General features: G+C 44.3%; 1 pseudogene; it reads right to left on the bottom strand.

Annotated features, from left to right (window-relative positions):
* Positions 1-1,966: 1,966 nt before the first annotated feature.
* Positions 1,967-2,156, bottom strand: LOC148123304 (Nuclear RNase P; annotated as a pseudogene).
* Between the last annotated feature and the right edge of the window lie 3,761 nt (positions 2,157-5,917).

Here is a 5,917-nt window from a genome sequence, read left to right as displayed (position 1 = left end):
GATATCTTTTTGAACTTGAAGAATGTTTTAAATATTAAGATTAGAGTTTTTATTGTTTTTTTGTATAAATGATTAGATGTGAAGGTGAATTCATACTAAGAGGGCACATCTAGGGCTTGAGTCCAGGATTGAATGGCATTACTTTCTTTGTTTACAAGCATTGGTAGCATTTATATAAATCAATAATATGTAGTATTATGTTTGTTGAAAAGCCAAACATTTTAATAATGCAGTTTTTAAGTGATCTTTACTGATCATACTCTGTCTTTGTTAGGGTTTCTACTGCTGTGAAGAGACACAATGATTATGGCAGTTCGTATAAAGGAAAACATTTCATTGTGGGGCTGGCGGTTTCCAAGGTGTAGGCCAGTATCATCATGGCAGGAAGCAAGGCATCACGCAGGCTGACATGATACTAGAGAAGGAGCTGAGAGTTCTTAAATCTTGACTCACAGGCAACAGGATGTAGTCTGTCTGAGTGAGCAGGGCTTGGTCATATATGAGACCTCAAAGCCCACCTCCACAGTGACATACTTCCTCCAACAAGATCACACCTACTCTGTAAGGCTATACATTCTAATAGTTCCACTCTCTTTTGGTGGCCATTTGCGGGGCGCCATCCTGTCCAGCAGGAATGAACCCCACCAAAAACGAGAATTCCTTCTCTGGTCACATCTTTATTTGGAGCATTCCCTTGAGGAAAATTGGGGGAAGGGACGATAGAGCAGGGACGAGAGAAAGCTTAGAGAGAGAGCGTTGGGCCCCGAGGCAGCTGCTTTTAAACGGTGGAGCGGCTTGAACGCTGTCCTGATTGGTTAATGCCATTCTGCTGGTCTGAGCATGTGCAGGCAAGGGTGCAGGCAGGGGTGCTCAGCCCCACATGGCTACCTCCAAACTGCAGGACCACCTGTGCCTCCAGGTGGCTCCCAACATCTCCCCCTAATTATTGTCTTTAAGAGCAATAAGGCAAAACTATTTTCCAATCTGGTCCCCACCTAGACGCAGCATGCCAAGGATATCTCTGCTCCCACCCATTCCTAAGGAAGGAAAAGGCAAAGTAGAGTAAGAGATAAGAGGTTGCACAGGGTGTTGCTCAAGTCGATGGTGTGAAACAGCTGCTCTTGGCACCGCCCAGAAGGTCATCTCTGCTGTCTCCGTACGAATCTTCCACAGCAGGACATTCAGCATCCATTGGGTCGTCTTCTTTATCTCTCTGGTCGGTCTCGCTGGCATCCAGATGTATGTCAGCATTCCTAGAAAAACATAAACAAAACTCTCCTCCCAAATTAACATTTAAGAGTATTAAAAACTCTCAGTGTAAAAATTCAGCACAATCAGTACTGGAAGTAGGCTGGTTGAGACTTGCATGTCTCCGTTTCAAAAAGCAAATCTTGTTTGCCTGTACCAGCAAAATTTTGAATTAAAAATTAAGTGTAAAGAATGCAAGAGAAATCCTTTCTCTGGGGGAAGCTGTCACTGGTAATGTAGTCCCCCTCTATTGTTTAAAAACCAAAGCAGTTGTCACTGGGAATTGAACTCAGGACCTTTGGAAGAGCAATCAGTGCTCTTAACCTCTGAGCCATCTCTCCAGCTCCCCTATTCAGATGAAAAAACCTCTAGGTAACATTGTTTATTTCACCCGTTGCCAGGGGCAATAGGTAATGATAACCAGGTTGACGCGCCTTTATTATGATAATTAGGACCAGTTCTTTGAGGGAGAATGGACGTCGATCATCTGGCTACTTCCTGCTGACAAAGGGGCGATGTTTGGGGGATAAATGTTTTTATCTGACTGAATTTTTGGCGACAAATGTTTTTATCTGACTAAATTCTTGGCGACCTTGGCTGAGGGCGGCGGCAGCAGCGGACAGCGGCGGCTGCCACAGCTCCGCCTCTGAAGCCCATAATGGCGCGCTCCGCATGGCCCAAAGGCATGGCTCCGCCCCGGGCCTTGCGCGGGCTCGCCGTTTCACCTCAGGCAATGAACTCGCACCGCCGGCTGTGAGTCTTTTTCAAGCTCCGGCGAGGGGGGGCATCCGCCCACCCGTGGAGGGGCTTCTCCTGCCCGGTCCGCCCGTGCGCAGAGCCCCGTTCTCTGGGAACTCACCTCCCCGCTCGCCCATGTTGCTATGGAAACACAGTTTTTCCGCAGAGCCGATTCAGCTCCTCTTTGCCTTCTATGGCGCCGCTGCTCACCACGCAGCTTCCGCCTCAGTCAGGCGAGTCCGCTCAGGTGCTGAAAAAGTCCTCCAAAAACCATAGCCCCGCCAGAAGGCCGGGACATATAGCCTCTGATGACACACGGACTTTAGCCCGCCCGTCGCCATGGTGACCTGGCTGTTCGTAGGCCTCCAGCAAACTCCCCGCCAGCAACTGGTTGCGTCTCCCTCCTGAGTAGCTGGGATCACAGGTGTGCACCACCGTGCCTGGCCCACTTCCGTGTTTCTAATCAGGCATTACCGCTCAAAGGCGGGCCGGCTGCCGCCAGCACTCTCAGCACGATCAAGCAGCTTGTCTTTCTCAGTCAAAAATTAAAGTTTTTTGTACGTGAGAGCCAGAGACTGAGCTCTCTTAACAAAATTAGGCGAAAATCACCTCCAAAAGCTCTGTGGCTCTTTAAGAACAGGGAAGGCAGTGATCAAGTTTGCCTCCCTACGAGACTGTTGCCTCCAGTCTCTATCAGCGAGTATGCACGGAGGAAGCCGCGGATCTCCCAACCGTAAACCTCGCTTTTTCTCAGCTCCACCTGCACTGAACTTAAGGGATTTTTCTTCCCCGTTGCTTTCTGTACCTTCTTTCAGATACCTTAACTTTGATTTTTTTTTGTATTTTCTTTTCTATTTTAGGCCTATCCTTTGAAATTCCTTTTTACATTTCTTTTCCTCCCCTTTCTGGGGATTTCAACCGACGTCACTCACCGCTCCATGTTCTCAGAGTTCTGAAATTCAAGGCTCTCTGTGCTGGTGTCTGATCTTGGCTTTTTCTCCCGGGCTTTCTCAGGGTCCCCCGGCGTAGTTGTCAGGGTCCCTCAGCGTCCGGGGTTTCGAGCACCAGTTGCGGGGCGCCATCCTGTCCAGCAGGAATGAACCCCACCAAAAACGAGAATTCCTTCTCTGGTCACATCTTTATTTGGAGCATTCCCTTGAGGAAAATTGGGGGAAGGGACGATAGAGCAGGGACGAGAGAAAGCTTAGAGAGAGAGCGTTGGGCCCCGAGGCAGCTGCTTTTAAACGGTGGAGCGGCTTGAACGCTGTCCTGATTGGTTAATGCCATTCTGCTGGTCTGAGCATGTGCAGGCAAGGGTGCAGGCAGGGGTGCTCAGCCCCACATGGCTACCTCCAAACTGCAGGACCACCTGTGCCTCCAGGTGGCTCCCAACAGCCATTTTCTTTCAAACCACCATATACAACTTAGGATATTTTTTTCTCTCTCTCTCTCTTTAAATATTTAGTTTAAATTTTGAGACATGGGTTTTCTTCTAAACCTTGGCTGACTTGGAACTCTCTATGTAGACATATTTGTCTGGCAAATATTTGATTGCCTTTGCCTCCTGAATTCTGGGATTAAAGGCATGAACCTCCATGCTCAGCTCTGATTTCCTTCATTTCTCTAAAATGCAATAATATGTTTTCTTTTCCGTCTTAATGCTCTCCTTACTACATATTTTCTTTGGGAACAGCTACCATCATCACTTCTTATGCATGACCACATAAGTCATCGAAATTTTATCTATTTCTTCACCATATATTATTCTCCCCAGACTTCCCCACCTATCATGACTACTTTCTAAGAAACAAGGCAGTAGAATGTGACATTAGCATTTCCTTTCAGATATACCACTTGCAGTGACAAAATATTCAAATAACAATTTCTAACTTTTTCTTCCATGAAAAAAGTATTTCACCATTATAATATAAATGGCTTTTCAACAGCAGAATTCACAAGTAGTGATGTAACACCTTAGAACTTGCGTTGATTTTATTTATTCCATCTTCCCCTGTCCTCAGAATGACAAGGTGCTTGTTTTACCCATAAGCTAAAAGAACAGACATGAATGATTCAATATAGTTCATTAGAACAGCACTAAGAACTTCTGTGCTGGGGTTAGTGTAGTTCAAAGTTAGACTGATGATAGTTTTGTGTGGCTTTCCAGCTTTTCTTCTGTGTGTACTTCATACCCTTTAAAATACAAAGGATATAAAGTTTAAGAGAAATGAGAAGAAATTATGTTTCACACAAATTAGACCTAATTAGATCCTAATCAATGCTTAAGAGCAGATCTAACGTAAGAGAACCCCAGAACGTTGTAGACATATTATAAATGATACAGTCATATGTGTCATAATTTGGGTGTGAGTGCTAGGACATGTCTTCTAGCCTAACTTCAAAGGGGCCTGAGTTTATGATGTGGGCCTCAAAATTGCTCCGGAGAGCAGAGTCCTAATGAGAATGCAGAAGAAAATGGCCTTCACAGGCTACGCTGCCTTTTCTTGGTTAAAACTGACTTGCCAAATCACTTCGGGAGTCATTTAATTCCATCCTGATCAAATTTCACAGGTCTGTGATTCAAATTATTCCACATTGTCGGCTGCTAGACTTCATCAGGAATGAATTTGTTCTGCTTGGGCTCCTTAGTTAGCATTCGAGCAAGACCTCAGTGATTAGCCAAATCAAAACCTTTCAGCGCAGCCGCTACCACGTTCACGCGGAATCTCTGCAGCTGACTCTTCTAACAAAACATTATCCTCTCTTTAATCAAGGGCTAAAACGCATGATTTTGGATTTCCTCCGGTAAATAATTGAAGTCTGAGCAGAACGAAGAATGTGGAAAAACCGCGTATCGTCAGCCATTCCGTCCCCTGCTATTCTCAGGTCCTCTGGATCCTCTCAGCAAAGCTCTGACCTCAGCAGGTGAGAAAAGAGATCTTAGGAACCCTTTCCAAGGAGAGAAGTAGAACCCGGATGACTCATTGCTGAGCGGTATTCTCAAAAGGAGTCCACCATGGAAGCCTCCTGAGGAAACACAGGCAACTTCTGTACCAAGTAGTCAGATGCCACATTAAGTTAATTGTCCTACCGGTTGCCAGCTATTATTAGCTTCTGGAACCTCTAGGTTAATTGTCCTAAAGGTTGTCAGTTATTATTAGCTTCTGGGGCCTCTAGAAGCTACAACTTCTCTTCCTATGCCAATCGCTAGGCTCATCACCCCTAGGCCTCGAGAAAGACTCCCAATAACTGTCTTGCTGTTTCCATATATATATATATATATATATATATATATATATATATATATATATATATATATATTCTTTAAACTTATTGACTGCCATCTCTCCTAACTTAAGCATGCATACAAGTAGAAAACTCTGATTTCTTGTTTCATGGATGGTTAAATATTTATTGTTGTCATTTGCTGGTCCACTAAGCTTTCTGATGAGTTTAGACAGTTTAGACAGTAAGCAAATACCTCTGCTTTCCAGTTGAGTAAGTTACCTGTTGTGGAGCAGGGCATTACAGGAGACTGCCCAGATGTCTGGTATGTCTGTTAATGCTATTGTAGTGCCTGCTTATGCTTCAACAGTATCAACCAATTACAAGAAATCCTTCAGGATTGCCTTAGAATATGTTGTTACCAGTTCCTCTACCCATCCCTAAGTGAGCTGGGGTTCACTAATATTCCAATATATTTTAATGAAAATCACATGACAGGCCTACTCACAGCTGACAAATGCCTTCCTAAGCATTTGCATCTTAAGCTTGATTTTTTTCATGATAATTAGAAATCTGTATACTAGATATCCAGCACAGTAAACAATGGACAAAATAGTTGAATATGCTATTTCAGAGTCATTCTTATTTAATCCTATTTTAACACAGAGGCTTATTAAAACTGTATTTTATTGAGGAACTGAAATAC

Source organism: Myodes glareolus, chromosome 1, assembly GCF_982192425.1.
Source record: "Myodes glareolus chromosome 1, mMyoGla1.1, whole genome shotgun sequence".
Taxonomy (NCBI): domain Eukaryota; kingdom Metazoa; phylum Chordata; class Mammalia; order Rodentia; family Cricetidae; genus Myodes; species Myodes glareolus.
Note: the sequence above shows the minus strand (reverse complement) of the source record. Positions and strands in the feature narration are given on the sequence as shown.